Source organism: Arachis hypogaea, chromosome 6 (genome assembly GCF_003086295.3).
Source record: "Arachis hypogaea cultivar Tifrunner chromosome 6, arahy.Tifrunner.gnm2.J5K5, whole genome shotgun sequence".
Lineage (NCBI taxonomy): Eukaryota > Viridiplantae > Streptophyta > Magnoliopsida > Fabales > Fabaceae > Arachis > Arachis hypogaea.
In genome coordinates, this window is record NC_092041.1 from 81,543,041 (window position 1) to 81,559,929 (window position 16,889).

Consider the following 16,889-nt stretch of genomic DNA (forward strand, 5'->3'; position numbering starts at 1 on the left):
ATGAGCTATCCTTGACACCTCAGAATCTGTGGACCCCACAGGATCCCCACCTACCCCACCACTCTCTCTCTTCTTCACCCACTCACTAATCACCTCAATACCTCTTCCCCAAAAACCCTTCACCTATCAAATCCCACCATTCTCTTCACCACTCACATCCATCCTTCATAAAACCCCACCTACCTCACCATCCAAATTCAAACCACTTTCCCTCCTAAACCCACCCATAATGGCCGAACCCTACCCCTCTCTCCACCCCTATATAAACCCTTCTTCACTCCTTCATTTTCCCACAACCTAAACACTACTTCTCCCCCTTGGCCAAAACACAAAGCCCCCCTCCATCTCCTATCTTTCTTCTTCTTCTACTCTCTTCTTTCTTCTTTTGCTCAAGGATGAGAAAACCTTCTAAGTTTGGTGTGGTAAAAGCGTTGCTTTTTGTTTTTCCATAACCATTTATGGCATCTAAGGCTGGAGAAACCTCTAGAAAGAGGAAAGAGAAGGCAAAAGCTTCCACCTCCGAGTCATAGGAGATGGAGAGATTCATCTCAAGGGTGCATCAAGACCACTTCTATGAAGTTGTGGCCATGAAGAAGGTGATCCCCGAGGTCCCTTTCAAACTCAAAAAGAGTGAATATCCGAAGATCCGACATGAGATCCAAAGAAGAGGTTGGGAAGTTCTTACCAACCACATTCAACAAGTCGAAATCTTAATGGTTCAAGAGTTCTATGCCAATGCATGGATAACCAAGAACCATGATCAAAGTGTGAACCCGGACCCAAAGAATTGGCTTACAATGGTTTGGGGGAAATGCTTAGATTTTAGTCCAGAAAATGTAAGGTTGGCATTCAACTTGCCCATGATACAAGGAGATGAACACCCCCTATACTAGAAGGGTCAACTTTGATCAAAGGTTGGACCAAGTCCTCATAGACATTTGTGAAGAGGGCGCTCAATGGAAGAGAGATTCAAGAGGGAAGCCGGTTCAACTGAGAAGGCATGACCTCAAGCCCGTGGCTAGGGGATGGTTGGAGTTTATCCAACGCTCAATCATTTCCACTAGCAACCGGTCCGAAGTTACTATAGACCGGGCTATCATGATTCATAGCACATGATTGGAGAGGAAGTAGAAGTTCACGAGGTTATATCTCAAGAACTTTATAAGGTGGCGGACAAGTCCTCTACCTTGGCAAGGTTAGCCTTCCCTCATCTCATTTGTCACCTCTATAATTCAGTTGGAATTAACATAGAGGGAGACATCCTCATTGATGAGGACAAGCCCATCACTAAGAAGAGGATGGAGCAAACAAGAGATCCCACTCATGGACATGAGGAAATTCCTCATCATGAAATTCCTGAGATGCCTCAAGGAATGCACTTTCCTCCACAAAACTATTGGGAGCAAATCAACACCTCCCTAGGAGAATTGAGTTCCAACATGGGACAACTAAGGGTGGAGCACCAAGAACATTCCATCCTCCTCCATGAAATTAAAGAAGATCAAAGAATCATGAGAGAGAAGCAACAAAGACAAGGAAGAGACATTGAGGAGCTCAAGCACTCCATAAGATCTTCTAGAGGAAGAACAAGCCGCCATCACTAAGGTGGACCCGTTCTTTAATCTCCTTGTTCTTTATTTTTTTGTTTTTCGAATTTTTATGCTTTATATTTTATTTATGTTTGTGTCTTATGATCATTAGTGTCTTAGTGTCTATGCCTTAAAGTTATGAATGTCCTATGAATCCATCACCTTTCTTAAATGAAAAATGTTCTTAATTGAAAAAGAGAAGAATTGCATGAATTTCGAATTTTATAACAAATTAATTATTTTGATGTGGTTGCAATACTTTTGATTTCTGAATGTATGCTTGAACAGTGCATATGTCTTTTGAATTTGTTGTTCATGAATGTTAAAATTGTTGTCTCTTGAAAGAATGATGAAAAAGGAGACATGTTACTGAGGATCTGAAAAATCATCAAATAGATTCTTGAAGCAAGAAAAAGCAGTGAAAAGCTTGCAGAAAAAAAAAGAGAGAAAGAAAAAGAAAGAGCAAGCAGAAAAAGCCAATAGCCCTTTAAACCAAAAGGCAAGGGTAAAAATAAAAAGGATCCAAGGCTTTGAGCATCAGTGGATAGGAGGGCCCACAGGAATAATATCCTGGCCTAAGCGGCTAAACCAAGCTGTCCCTAACCATGTGCTTGTGGCGTGAAGGTGTCAAGTGAAAACTTGAGACTGAGTGGTTAAAGTCGTGATCCAAAGCAAAACGAGTGTGATTAAGAACCCTGGACACCTCTAATTGGGGACTCTAGCAAAGTTGAGTCACAATCTGAAAAGGTTCACCCAGTTATGTGTCTGTGGCAGGGATGTATCTGGTGGTAATACTGGAAAACAGAGTGCTTTGGGCCACGGCCAAGACTCATAAAGTAGCTGTATTCAAGAATCATCATACTTAACTAGGAGAATCAATAACACTATCTAGATTCTGAGTTCCTATAGAAGCCAATCATTCTGAACTTCAAAGGATAAAGTGAGATGCCAAAACTGTTCAGAGGCAAAAAGCTAAAAGCCCCGCTCATCTAATTAATACTAATCTTCATAGATGTTTTTGGAATTCATTGTATATTCTATTCTTTTTATCCTATTTTATTTTCAGTTGCTTGGGGACAAGCAACAATTTAAGTTTGGTGTTGTGATGGGCGGATAATTTATACGCTTTTTGGCATTATTTTTAGTATGTTTTTAGTATGTTTTAGTTAGTTTTTATTATATTTTTGTTAGTCTTTATTTAAACTTCACTTTTCTGGACTTTACTATGAGTTTGTGTGTTTTTCTGTGATTTCAGGTATTTTCTGGCTGAAATTGAGGGACCTGAGCAAAAATCTGATTCAGAGGCTGAAAAGGACTGTAGATGCTATTGGATTCTGACCTTCCTGCACTCGAAGTGGATTTTCTGGAGCTACAAAATCCCAATTGGCGCGCCCTTAATTGCGTTGGAAAGTAGACATCTTGGGCTTTCCAGCAATATATAATAGTTCACACTTTGCCTGAGATTTGATGGCCCAAACCGGTGTTCCAAATCAGCTCAAGACTGCCCGGCGTTAAACGCCGGAACTGGCACAAAAGTGGGAGTTAAACGCCCAAACTGGCACAAAAGCTGGCGTTTAACTCCAAGAAAAGTCTCTACACATGAAAGATTGAATGCTCAGCCCAAGCACACACCAAGTGGGCCTGGAAGTGGATTTTTACGTCATTTACTCATTTTTGTAAACCCTAAGCTACTAGTTCTCTATAAATAGGACATTTTGCTATTGTATTTTCATCTTGGTTCTTCTGGTTCCCTCTCTGGGGCCGAAGCCAATGATCACTATTATCACTTATATATTTTCAATGGTGGAGTTTCTACATACCATAGATTAAGGTGTGGAGCTCTGCTGTACTTCGAGTATTAATGCAATTACTATTGTTCTTCTATTCAATTCAGCCTATTCTTGTTCTAAGATATCACTTGTTCCTCAACTTGATGAATGTGATGATCCGTGACACTCATCATCATTCTCACCTATGAACGTGTGCCTGACAACCACCTCCGTTCTACCTTAGATTGAGTGGATATCTCTTGGATTCCTTAATCAGAATCTTCGTGGTATAAGCTAGAATCGATGGCAGCATTCTTGAGAATCCGGAAAGTCTAAACCTTGTATTTGGTATTCTGAGTAGGATTCAAGGATTGAATGACTGTGACGAGCTTCAAACTCGCGATTGTGGGGCGTTAGTGACAGACACAAAAGAATCACTGGATTCTATTCCGACATGATCGAGAACCGATAGATGAATAGCCGTGCTGTGACAGAGCGCCTTGAACATTTTTAGTGAGAGGACGGGACTGTAGCCATTGACAATGGTGATGCCCAACATACAGCTTGCCATGGAAAGGAGTAAGAAGGATTGGATGAAGACAGTAGCAAAGCAGAGAGACGGAAGGGACAAAGCACCTCCATACGCTTATCTGAAATTCTCACCAATGAATTACATAAGTATCTCTATCTTTATTCATCTTTTAATTATCAATCCTCCATAACCATTTGAATCCGCCTGACTGAGATTTACAAGATGACCATAGCTTGCTTTATACCAACAATCTCCGTGGGATCGACCCTTACTCGCGTAAGGTTTATTACTTGGACGATCCAGTGCACTTGCTAGTTAGTTGTGCGAAGTTGTGATAAAGAGTTGAGATTGCAATTGAGCGTACCATGTTGATGGCGCCATTGATGATCACAATTTCGTGCACCACTCACCTAAAACCTCTTCCGTTCATTGTCACCAACCCATTCCGCTATCCACTTAGTGCTAATATTGACCTCTCCATCCTCTTTTGCTGAACTGGTGATAGCGTTCTAGGGTGGTTAGCTAGTACTCGCTTGTGATTCACCATCCTCCTCATCAAGTGACATCTGGTTTCCTCACACATGGTTAGGATAGGCTTGCATCGGTAGTTCACGATCTTAGTATTAAATACCTAACACATGTTATTTGTGAGGTTATCAACCTTTGGTCCATGCAAGAAGTAAGCCTTTACCCATGTTTCTGGCTCAAACTTACTGAGGTATTCCCAAGCACCTTGGTTAACTGCCTTCAACTTTTTCATGCATGCCTTGAATTCTGCGACAGTAATGCATCTAGCACACTCCCATAAAACCTCTTTGATGTATAAGTCCTTGAACCGGTTTATGAAATTTTTCCACATGTGCATGACGCAATTGTGTAGCTTTGCATGTGGCATGCCCTCCTTTAGCGCAAGCAGTAAACCCTGCATTGAACAGGAGCACGAAACAGATTCATAAAGGAATGACAATGCAAAACAAAATTATCATATGTGAAGTTAACGTAACATAACCAAGATTTCATTTTACCTTATGTTAGTCCGATATGAAGTTCCAACCATGGTTTGCATCATCTCCTATGTCCCTCTGAAGATTTTTCAGGAACCACTTCCAGGCATCCTTGGTCTCAGCCTTGACAACCCCATATGCAACGATATAAAACTAGTTGTTTGCATCTTGCGCAACTACTGCTAAAAGCCAACCCCCATAATACGTTTTGAGAAAACACCCATCCAAATGAAACAAAGGCCTATACCCATCTTTGAATCCTTTCTTACAAGCATCTAAGCATATGTATAACTTATCAAATACAGGAGGAGCTTCTAGAATTGGCATGATCTCCAACCTGGCTGTTGAGCCTGGATTGCCACTCAGAATCTACTCACAATAATCCCTCATCCTCTTGTATTGTTCCCTTTCATTGTCCATGATCTCATCCCTGACCTCCTTTACTGCTTTGTAAACCATCTTAGGGTGGGGATATAATGAAAATTTCTCTCTAAGAAATTCAGTTGCCTCCTTTGTGTTCATGTGTGGTTGGGTAGACATCCACTTCTCAATTTTCTTGCTAATCCAATGCTGATCAGCTGCATTACTGCCTAAATCCCTTGTACAAATGTGCTCTTGCTAGTACGTCTTGATTTAATAACACTGCAGAGTTTTGTTGTATGACAAATGAACCAAGAAAGGATACTCCTCATTCTTTCAACCCACTCTAACTCTCTTCTTGTCATTCTTGATCCTCTTTAACTCCCTCGCTCAGCAATAAATGAATCTTTTACCACTTTCTTAAACCTTTCAACAGTCACAAACCTAGTTCCTAACTCAAACCTGCCCTCACCATGAGCTTAATCATCATCAAACTCAGAAAATTTATTACTGTTACCTTCATACTCGGATGATATGGGAGTATGCAAATCCTCAGATTCATACTCAAACATGATTTTCTCTATCTCTATTGGGACTTCACTGACATAGAATCTATCTGCCACTACATTAACGGGCTGTACATTAGGACTATCACCACCACCAAATTGATCATTCGATCCATCAGCCCCTTGAGTCCCACCTTCACCACTTGTTCTAGCATTAGCGTGCCCACTGTTTTCTCCTCTTAAATTCACGCTCATCCATTATTGCATCTTATTCTTTCCAACCTTAGATTTTTTCTTTAACCCTTGCCTCTTTGCAATTGGCTTCTTCGGAGTCACTACCTTATTTTTTACCCTTCATACTTCTTTTTCTCTTGCCACCAACAACCCCGCTATTACTATCAGTTTCAGTAGTATTCTCTCAAATCCAGCTGGTGGAGGTTTATACAACATATCTTCCGTGTTCTTGTACCTGTCATCTGAGGAAGAGGATGTCTTTAGTTCCTCTAAAATTTCATCTACCTCCACCGCGGCATCACTATCTTTGCCAGCATCATCAACAATCTCGGGATCATTAACAGGGTGATCAAAGTATATATGGAACTCAGTTGTCTGTTGGTTCTTCATTATGTTCTCTCACATTGCATTGATCCATGCATCCCCAGTTAATATGTTTAGCCCAGACTCAATGTCGGCACTTGTTGGATCATACCAATATACTGCCTTGTATGACTGGTGTCCCAAACCCTTAAATAATATTACAAGGTCTCCAAAATTTACAAAGTCCAAGTCTATCTTGTAAAATCCGGTTAATTAACGGCTAATTAACCCATAAATGAGAATTTATTCTAGAAATCCCAAAATGTGATTTTTATGGCTAAATGTGATAGAGGAGACTGAGACAAGAATTTCGGTACCAATTTTATAGAAATCGGACTAAGATTGGACCGAACGGGCCAAACCTGGCCAACCGGACCCAAAGTGGGCCCTTGGCCCAACATAACTAGACCAAAATCCTAGTTTTCAGCATTCTCTCTCCTCACTAAACACACTCACATGCTGAAAATGGAGGCCATGGAGAGAAGAACACTCTCTCAAGTTCTTTCTCTCACTTGATCTTCAAACCACCATAACTTTTGATCTAGAGCTCCGATTGCCGCTCCCTTTGCGGCCACGCGTTCACCGCGGAGAGCTCTACAAAACCCATACAATTAATCTTGAGGTAAGTCACGTTTTACTCTTCGAAATTTCAGCCTTGTTTTCGAGTTTTATGAGCAAAAATGTTGAGATTTTGGGCTCTTTGATGTTATAGGACCCAACTCTCTTGAAGGAGAAGGTTAATCTTGTCTCCTTGGACCTTGGGTGTGGTAAGATTCTCAACCCTAGTGTAATTTTGTTGTTCTATGATGTTTGGGTATTGAGATGTTGTGTATGAGTATGATGATTGTGGCTTAGGTTGTGTATATGTAAATATTGGAGCTTGATTGGTGATTTTGAAAAGCTTGAAAAAGGGATTTGGTGGTGAAAAATCCGTTCTTGGAGGCGTTGAGGCCTTGAGAGCTTGTGGATAAGTGATTTGGAAGTGCTCCGGTTGAGCTTGGGAAATCGGCTAAGGTATGGTTTCGGTTTCCCGTATCTAATATGTAATGTGGTAGGAAATACTTAGGCTAGAAGCCCTAAGATAGGCATTGAATGGTTGATGTTGTTGAATGATTGAGATATATGATGTGGTCATATATGTGATGATGATTATTGATGCCTTGGTGGTATGATGTATGAGAAATATGCATGTTGTGATATATGCTTGATGATTGGTTATGGTTGAATTGTGGGTTGAACCATGTTGATGGTGAGTATGATATTGATTGTGTACAATGATGATTTATTGGAATTGGTGTTGTTGAGAATTGGCATGAGGAAGAGTATATGATATGTCAATATGTTTGAGTTTGAGCCACTTGGGTGAAGTGGGTTAAAATGATGAGATAGTAATTTTGTAAATTGTGGTAATGTGTCAATGTGTGAGTTGAGGAGGCTTGATGTTGAATTTGATATATATTGATTGATTTCAAAGAAAAGGGATGAAATTGGCATGTTTTGATTGGTTTTGAAAAGAGTTGAAAATGGCCTGTTTGAAAATGGCACTTTGTGGTTTTTATGAAAAACATGGTTTTTTTGGGGCATACTTTGACAGGATATAACCTGGACTACAAATCTCTATTGTGTACCAAATCTATTTAGAAATGAAATTGGATCCGGGATGTCCATGCCGTTCGAAGAACGGGTGAAAAATGATTTAAAATGAGGAAGTTATGTCCGTTGGAAGATTGGGGTTTAAATCTGTGCATTCTGCAGCTTTTAACTTAGAAAATTTTTAGCAAAAATACCCCTCGCGCGTAGGCGCACTTGTCGCGTATGCGCCGATCTTCTAGAAAGCGCCATCCACGCGTGCGCGTGATGTGCGCGGGCGCGCCGATGGTGTTGCACCCAACGCCCAGCCATTTTCCAGAGAATTATGCCAGAACTGTGCCAGTTTTGTGCCTGGGGCACGAGAGTACCCACGCGTACGCGTGGTTGACGCGTGCGCGTCATTTGGCTATTTTTCAATCCACGCGTTAGCGTGCATGGCGCTTACGTGTCGATGAGTTTTCGAGGCCATCCACGCGTGTGCGTGGAGTGTGCGTACGCGTGGACCTGTTTTCATCCCAAAGTTGATTTTTGAGTTTTATAAGCCAAACTTCATACTTCTAAGCCTCCGATCTCACCACTTATATCTTAAATCATTATGATATGTCTAGCTATGAGAAGAAGGGCTAGTGAATGTGGTAACTTGCGAGTGAAGCAAAGGAAAAATGGATGATCAATGAGGATCAAGCATGAATATGTGAGATGCGGAGGATGGTGGTGGAAGTGCTTGTTATGCCATAGGCCGAAAGGCTGTAATTGTTAATGAAACGGCTGGTTATGGATTTAACCGTGAGCCGGATGGCTAGATTATTGCCGTGTTACGGCGGGGCCATGATTATGGCTATGTATAAATGCATATATATGCTGTTGAATGAATTGCGAAAGTTGCACTTCCATTATCGGAGATGAGAGTTTCCCTGGGAGAAAGCAGTGGCTAGCCACCACGTGCTCCAGGTCGAGACTTGAAGCTCTTTTGACCCTATGTCGTCAGGGTGGCCGGGCACTGTGAAATTCCCGGACGAGCTCACCCCCAAAAATATTCACCAGTGATGGTGATGGATAAATATTCACCAGTGATGGTGATGGATAAATATTCACCAGTGAGGGTGATGGATATGGATCATGATTATGATCAAGTTATAATGAGCATGACTCAAGTTGGGGAGACACGACAGAGGGACAGTCCAATGGTTAACTGCCAGGACTTGTCGGGTTGGCTCTATAATCGACAGATGATATCATCAGCCACTAGGGACAGGCATTCATCATATGCATACTATATGAATTGTTTGAGATTGCCTATTTGACTGCATATTACTTGCTAATTGTCTAAATGCCTTACTTGTTCCTAATTGTATATTTCTTGCTTGATATAACTGTGTTTGCTACATTATACTCCTACTGGTGGTTGGGAGGTCTGAAGGAATTGGAAAGGGAAGTATTAGTTAGACTGAAGAATCTTTAGTCAGATGCCCTTTATGGTTTAGCCTGTTTATAAGCTTTGATATTCTCTGGAGGAAGTTCTAGGATTGCCTTTGGCTTTCCTCCATTATTATGTATTATATATGTCGAAGCTGTTACCATGCTGGGGACCTCTGGTTCTCACCCATGCGGATTTTGTGGTTTTCAGATGTAGGACGTGAGGTTTCCCGCTGAGACATGCTGGAGACTTCTATAATTGCGAAGATCCTTTGTTCTCGGGGCTATGTTTTGGTTTATATGTTTTGCTTAGATACTTTTATCTCCATTAAATAATACAACTGTGATGACTCCTCTTATGGGAGATTTTGGAGAATAGGTTTTATGTATTTGTGTCCCTTTGGGTTTCCTTTGGGGTTTTCCTTATTTTTATCATATGTATATATTGCTATGCTCGGACCGGTTATCTTCGCAGCCGGATTTTGAGTCTTGATATTCCTGTTTTTGACACTCCTTTGTATATATATAATCACGCGTTGGTTATCCTTGTTCGTTACGTTATCGATCGGAGTGTTGCGCTTTCGAGTTGCGATTTTTGTTTACCCTTTTTTTACAAAGGCTCCTAGTTATAATCAATCATTCATACTACTATACGTACTAAAATTTTATTTTAGAGGTCGTAATACCTTGCCATCTCTGAATTATGACTTAAGCATAAGACTCTGTATGGTAGGGTGTTACATTATGGTATCAGAGCAGTTCATTCCTGTAGAGCCTGAGGGATGGAGTGACTATGCTTCTGTGCATTCTCTGTATGTGTGTTATGTGCTATTAGTATATCTGCTTGATATAATTGGCATAAACATTCATGAGCATGCATTTGGGACTTTGAAGCACTAGACTTCCGATATTGAGACTGATCAACTTAATATCGATTGTTTGGTGTGTATAGGAACCAGATGGCGCCTCGTGGACGTGGTAGAGGTAGTGTGAGAGGTCGTACTAACACTCGTGCACCGGAGAATAACCCTAATGACCCGGTGAACTTTATGACTGCGTTGGAGCACATGGCTTCTGCTATGCAAGCCACTGCTGAGGCTCTTGGTCAACAGATGAACAACCATGGTAATGATGGAGGTGGAGTTCAAGGCCCAATGACACTGGCAAACTTTTTGAAGGTTAATCCACCTAAGTTCAAGGAAACTGCTAGTCCGACTGAGGCTGATACATGGTTTCAAGCTATAGAGCGAGCACTGCAAGCACAAGTGGTACCTGAAGGACAGCGTGTCGAGTTTGCTGCCTATATGCTCACAGGTGAAGCGTCGCATTGGTGGCAAGGTATCCGACGTCTTCTGCAGCAGGGTGATAACTATATCACCTGGAATGTCTTCCAAGAGGAGTTCTATAATAAGTACTTCCCGACTTCTGCTAGGACGGCTAAGGAACTTGAATTGTTACAGCTGAAGCAGGGTACTATGTCCATATCAGAGTATACTGACAAGTTTGAGGAGCTGTTCAGGTTCTCTCGTATGTGCCAAGGGACTCCGGTGGAATATGAGGAATGGAAGTGTGTTAAGTATGAAGGAGGACTCCGGAGTGATATTTTCAGTTCAGTGGGACCAATGGAGATTAGGACTTTCTCCGAATTAGTGAACAAGTGTAGGGTTACTGAAGAATGTGTGAAAAGGGCAACTGCTGAGAAAGGGAGTCACAAAGGATCATTCCTACAGAACCGAGGGAAGAGCTTTGCACCTAGAGGTCCGTCTTTCAAGAGGGGAAGCTCTTTCAAGAGGCCCAACAACAACAACTCCCAAGGAAAAAGGCATGGGAAGCAGCCTCAGAATGATCAAGCTTGTACTAGGTGTGGAAGTCACCATCCGGGAGCACATTGCAAGGCCGGATGGGGTTTGTGCTACAATTGTGGAAAGGCGGGGCATAAAGCCGCAAATTGTCCTGAAAAGCAGAAACAAGGTGCTGGGAAAGCACAACAGACTGGTTGGGTGTTCACCACTTCAACTGTAGGAGCTGAGGGATCTGAGACACTCATTAGAGGTAACTGTGAAATGGCTGGTCAAACTTTAAATGCTTTATTTGATTCGGGAGCATCGCATTCATTCATTGCATTTGAGAAAGACCATGAGTTAGGATTGAAGATCGTAACCTTAGGTTATGATCTAAGAGTGTATAATGCTACCCATGAAGCCATGGTAACTAGGCTAGGATGCCCGGAAGTTTCCTTTAGGTTCAAGCAGCGTGATTTTGTTCATAATTTAGTCTGCTTACGGATGATTGGTCTTGATCTTATCTTGGGATTGGACTGGTTATCTAAGAACCATGTTCTGCTAGATTGTTCTACAAAGTCAGTGTACTTTATGCCGGAAGATACAGAAGGGCCGGTCGTGGTGAATAATTATTACTTGAATTCGACGGTGGTGAACTATTCTGGAATCGAATGTCAGGGTATCCTATTGTTAGCCGCGGGCGTTTCGGGTGATGATCAAAGGTTGGAGAAGATTCCGGTTGTGTATGAGTTTCCGGAAGTGTTTCCTAATGATATTGATGAGTTTCCACCTAACCGAGAGGTTGAGTTTGCTATTGAGTTGGTACCCGGGGCGGGATCAATCTCAAGTGCTCCTTATAGGATGTCACCGTTAGAGATGAACGAGCTAAAGTCTCAGTTAGAGAATTTGTTGGGAAAGAATTTTATACGACCAAGTGTCTCTCTGTGGGGTGCTCCAGTATTACTGGTGAAGAAGAAGGATGGGAGTATGCGGCTCTGTGTGGATTACAGGCAGCTGAACAAGGTTACAATAAAGAATAAGTACCCATTGCCAAGAATTGATGATCTCATGGATCAGTTACAAGGAGCTGAAGTTTTCTCCAAGATCGATTTGCGATCCGGTTATCACCAGATAAGGGTGAGGGGTGAGGATATCCCTAAGACCGCTTTTAGGACTCCTTATGGTCATTACGAGTACACTGTAATGTCTTTCGGGTTGACGAACGCTCCTGCAGTGTTTATGGATTACATGAATAGAGTTTTCCGTCCGTTTTTGGATAAATTCGTTGTTGTCTTCATTGATGACATATTGATTTATTCCAAGACTGAAGAAGAGCATGCGGAATACTTGAGGACCGTGTTGCAGATTCTAAAGGAGAAGAAACTTTATGCAAAACTGTCTAAGTGCGAGTTTTGGAAGAGTGAGGTGAAGTTTTTGGGCCATGTGGTGAGTAAGAAGGGAATAGTCGTAGATCCAACTAAGGTGGAGGCTGTGATGGATTGGAAGCAACCAACCACCGTGACGGAGATAAGGAGTTTTCTGGGTTTAGCTGGCTATTACCGAAGGTTTATCAAGGGCTTTTCACAGATAGCTTTGCCAATGACAAAGTTAACCCGCAAAGACACTCCGTTTGTTTGGACTCCTGAGTGCGAGGAGAGCTTTCAGACATTGAAGAAAAAGTTGACCACTGAGCCAAATGAGCCATTTGAGGTGTATTGTGATGCCTCATTGAAGGGTCTAGGGTGCGTGCTGATGCAGCATCATAATGTGGTGGCGTATGCCTCACGACAGTTGAGACCTCATGAAGTTAGTTACCCTACGCACGATTTGGAATTCGCTGCAGTTGTGTTTGCCTTGAAGGTGTGGAGGCATTATCTCTATGGGGTTAAATTCCAAGTCTTCTACGATCACAAGAGTTTGAAATATCTCTTTGATCAGAAAGAGCTTAATATGAGGCAGAGAAGGTGGATGGAATTGTTGAAGGACTACAACTTTGAGTTGCATTACCATCCGGGAAAGGCGAACGTAGTGGCGGATGCGTTAAGTCAAAAGTCGTTATATGCGGCTTGGATGATGCTTCAAGAGGAGAAGTTGCTCAAGGGATTCGAGAGTCTGAAAATTGGTGCTCGAGAAGTATCCAGAACTTTGTGTTTGAGCCGATTAGAAATCTCAAGTGACTTTAAGTCCGAACTCCTAAAGGCTCATCAAAATGATGAAGCGTTATGGAAGGTGTTACTGGCTATTGAGCAAGGAAAACAATGGAGAGTGTCGGAAGAAAAAGATGGGTTATGGAGATTCAAGGGTAGGATCATTGTGCCGGATGTTGGCACTTTGAGCCAAGATATTTTAAAGGAGGCACACAAAAGCGGATTCTCCATTCACCCGGGAAGTACTAAGATATACCATGATTTAAAGGCAATGTTCTGGTGGCCGGGTATGAAGAATGATGTGGCGGAATATGTTTCAAAGTGCTTAACTTGTCAAAAGGTAAAGATTGAACATCAAAGACCTTCCGGGATGTTGCAACCTTTAGAGATTCCACAATGGAAGTGGGAAAGTATTGCAATGGACTTTGTGTCTGGATTGCCAAAGACTAGGGCTGGTTTTGATGCTATCTGGGTGATTGTGGACCGACTGACGAAGTCAGCTCACTTTTTACCCATTCGGATGACTTACACCCTTGAGGAACTAGCACGGTTATACATAAAGGAGATTGTGAGACTTCATGGTGTACCTGCTACTATAATCTCTGATAGAGATCCTCGTTTCACTTCAAGGTTTTGGGGTGCATTTCAGAAAGCTTTTGGAACCCGAGTAAGCTTGAGCACGGCTTACCATCCTCAAACAGATGGTCAATCCGAGAGGACGATCCAAACACTAGAGGATATGTTGAGAGCTTGTGTTTTGGACTAACCGGCGAGTTGGGATCGGTATATGCCATTGGTGGAGTTTGCATACAATAATAGTTATCATGCGAGCATCGGAATGGCACCGTATGAGGCCTTGTATGGGAGGAAATGTCAATCTCCGCTATGTTGGTATGAAGTTGGAGAGAAAAGCTTGTTGGGGCCGAAAATGATAGCTGAGACTACTGAACAAGTCAAGAAAATCCGTGATAGGATGCTTACGGCGCAGAGTCGTCAAAAGAGTTACGCCGATCAGAGGCGAAAGCCCTTAGAATTTGAGGAAGGGGTTCATGTTTTCCTTAAGGTTACTCCGACTACAGGAGTAGGTAGGGCGATTAAGGCAAAGAAGTTGAATCCTCGATACATTGGTCCATTTCAGATCCTGGAGAGGATTGGACCGGTGGCGTATCGGATGGCTCTACCACCTCATCTTTCGAATCTGCATGATGTGTTTCACGTGTCGCAGCTTCGGAAGTACACTCCTGATGCTAGCCATGTGTTGGAACCTGAGTCGGTTCAGTTAAGGGAAGATTTGACGCTTCCAGTGGCTCCAGTTAGAATTGATGATACTAGTGTCAAACGGTTGCGTGGAAAAGAGGTTTCATTAGTCAAAGTGGCATGGAGTCGAGGCGGTGTTAAGGAACACACTTGGGAACTTGAGTCGGAGATGCGAACGGATTATCCGTATTTATTCTCAGGTAATTGCATTTGAATTTTGTGGGCAAAATTCCCAATTAGGTGGGTAGAATGTAAAACCCGGTTAATTAATGGCTAATTAACCCATAAATGAGAATTTATTCTAGAAAGCCCAAAATGTGATTTTTATGGCTAAATGTGATAGAGGAGACTGAGACAAGAATTTCGGTACCAATTTTATAGAAATCGGACCAAGATTGGACCGAACGGGCCAAATCTGGCCAACCGGACCCAAAGTGGGCCCTTGGCCCAACATAACTAGACCAAAACCCTAGTTTTCAGCATTCTCTCTCCTCACTAAACACACTCACATGCTGAAAATGGAGGCCATGGAGAGAATAACACTCTCTCAAGTTCTTTCTCTCACTTGATCTTCAAACCACCATAACTTTTGATCTAGAGCTCCGATTGTCGCTCCATTTACGGCCACGCGTTCATCGCGGAGAGCTCTACAAAACCCATATAATTAATCTTGAGGTAAGCCACGTTTTGCTCTTCGAAATTCCAGCCTTGTTTCGAGTTTTATGAGCAAAAATGTTAAGATTTTGGTCTCTTTGATGTTATAGGACCCAACTCTCTTGAAGGAGAATGTTAATCTTGTTTCCTTGGACCTTGGGTGTGGTAAGATTCTCAACCCTAGTGTAATTTTGTTGTTCTATGATGTTTGGGTATTGAGATGTTGTGTATGGGTATGATGATTGTGGCTTAAGTTGTGTATATGTAAATATTGGAGCTTGATTGGTGATTTTGAAAAGCTTGAAAAAGGGATTTGGTGGTGAAAAATCCGTTCTTAGAGGCGTTGAGGCCTTGAGAGCTTGTGGATAAGTGATTTGGAAGTGCTCCGGTTGAGCTTGGGAAATCGGCTAAGGTATGGTTTCGGTTTCCCGTATCTAATATGTAATGTGGTAGGAAATACTTAGGCTAGAAGCCCTAAGATAGGCATTGAATGGTTGATGTTGTTGAATGATTGAGATATATGATGTGGTCATATATGTGATGATGATTATTGATGCCTTGGTGGTATGATGTATGAGAAATATGCATGTTGTGATATATGCTTGATGATTGGTTATGGTTGAATTGTGGGTTGAACCATGTTGATGGTGAGTATGATATTGATTGTGTACAATGATGATTTATTGGAATTGGTGTTGTTGAGAATTGGCATGAGGAAGAGTATATGATATGTCAATATGTTTGAGTTTGAGCCACTTGGGTGAAGTGGGTTAAAATGATGAGATAGTGATTTTGTAAATTGTGGTAATGTGTCAATGTGTGAGTTGAGGAGGCTTGATGTTGAATTTGATATATATTGATTGATTTCAAAGAAAAGGGATGAAATTGGCATGTTTTGATTGGTTTTGAAAAGAGTTGAAAATGGCCTGTTTGAAAATGGCACTTTGTGGTTTTTATGAAAAATATGGTTTTTTTGGGGCATACTTTGATGGGACATAACTTGGACTACAAATCTCTGTTTTGTACCAAATCTATTTAGAAATGAAATTGGATCCGGGATGTCCATGCCGTTCGAAGAACGGGTGAAAAATGATTTAAAATGAGGAAGTTATGTCCGTTGGAAGATTGGGGTTTAAATCTGTGCATTCTGCAGCTTTTAACTTAGAAAATTTTTAGCAGAAATACCTCTCGCGCGTAGGCGCACTTGGAGCGTACGCGCCGATCTTCCAGAAAGCGCCATCCACGCGTGCGCGTGATGTGCGCGGGCGCGCCGATGGTGCTGCATCCAATGCCCAGCCATTTTCCAGAGAATTATGCCAGAACTGTGCCAGTTTTGTGCCTGGGGCACGAGAGTACCCACGCGTACGCATGGTTGACGCGTGCGCGTGGTTTGGCTATTTTTCAATCTACGCGTTAGCGTGCATGGCGCTTACGCGTCGATGAGTTTTCGAGGCCATCCACGCGTGCGCGTGGAGTGCGCGTACGCGTGGACCTGTTTTCATCCCAAAGTTGATTTTTGAGTTTTATAAGCCAAATTTCATACTTCTAAGCCTCCGATCTCACCACTTATATCTTAAATCATTATGATATGTCTAGCTATGAGAAGAAGGGCTAGTGAATGTGGTAACTTGCGAGTGAAGCAAGGGAAAAATAGATGATCAATGAGGATCAAGCATGAATATGTGAG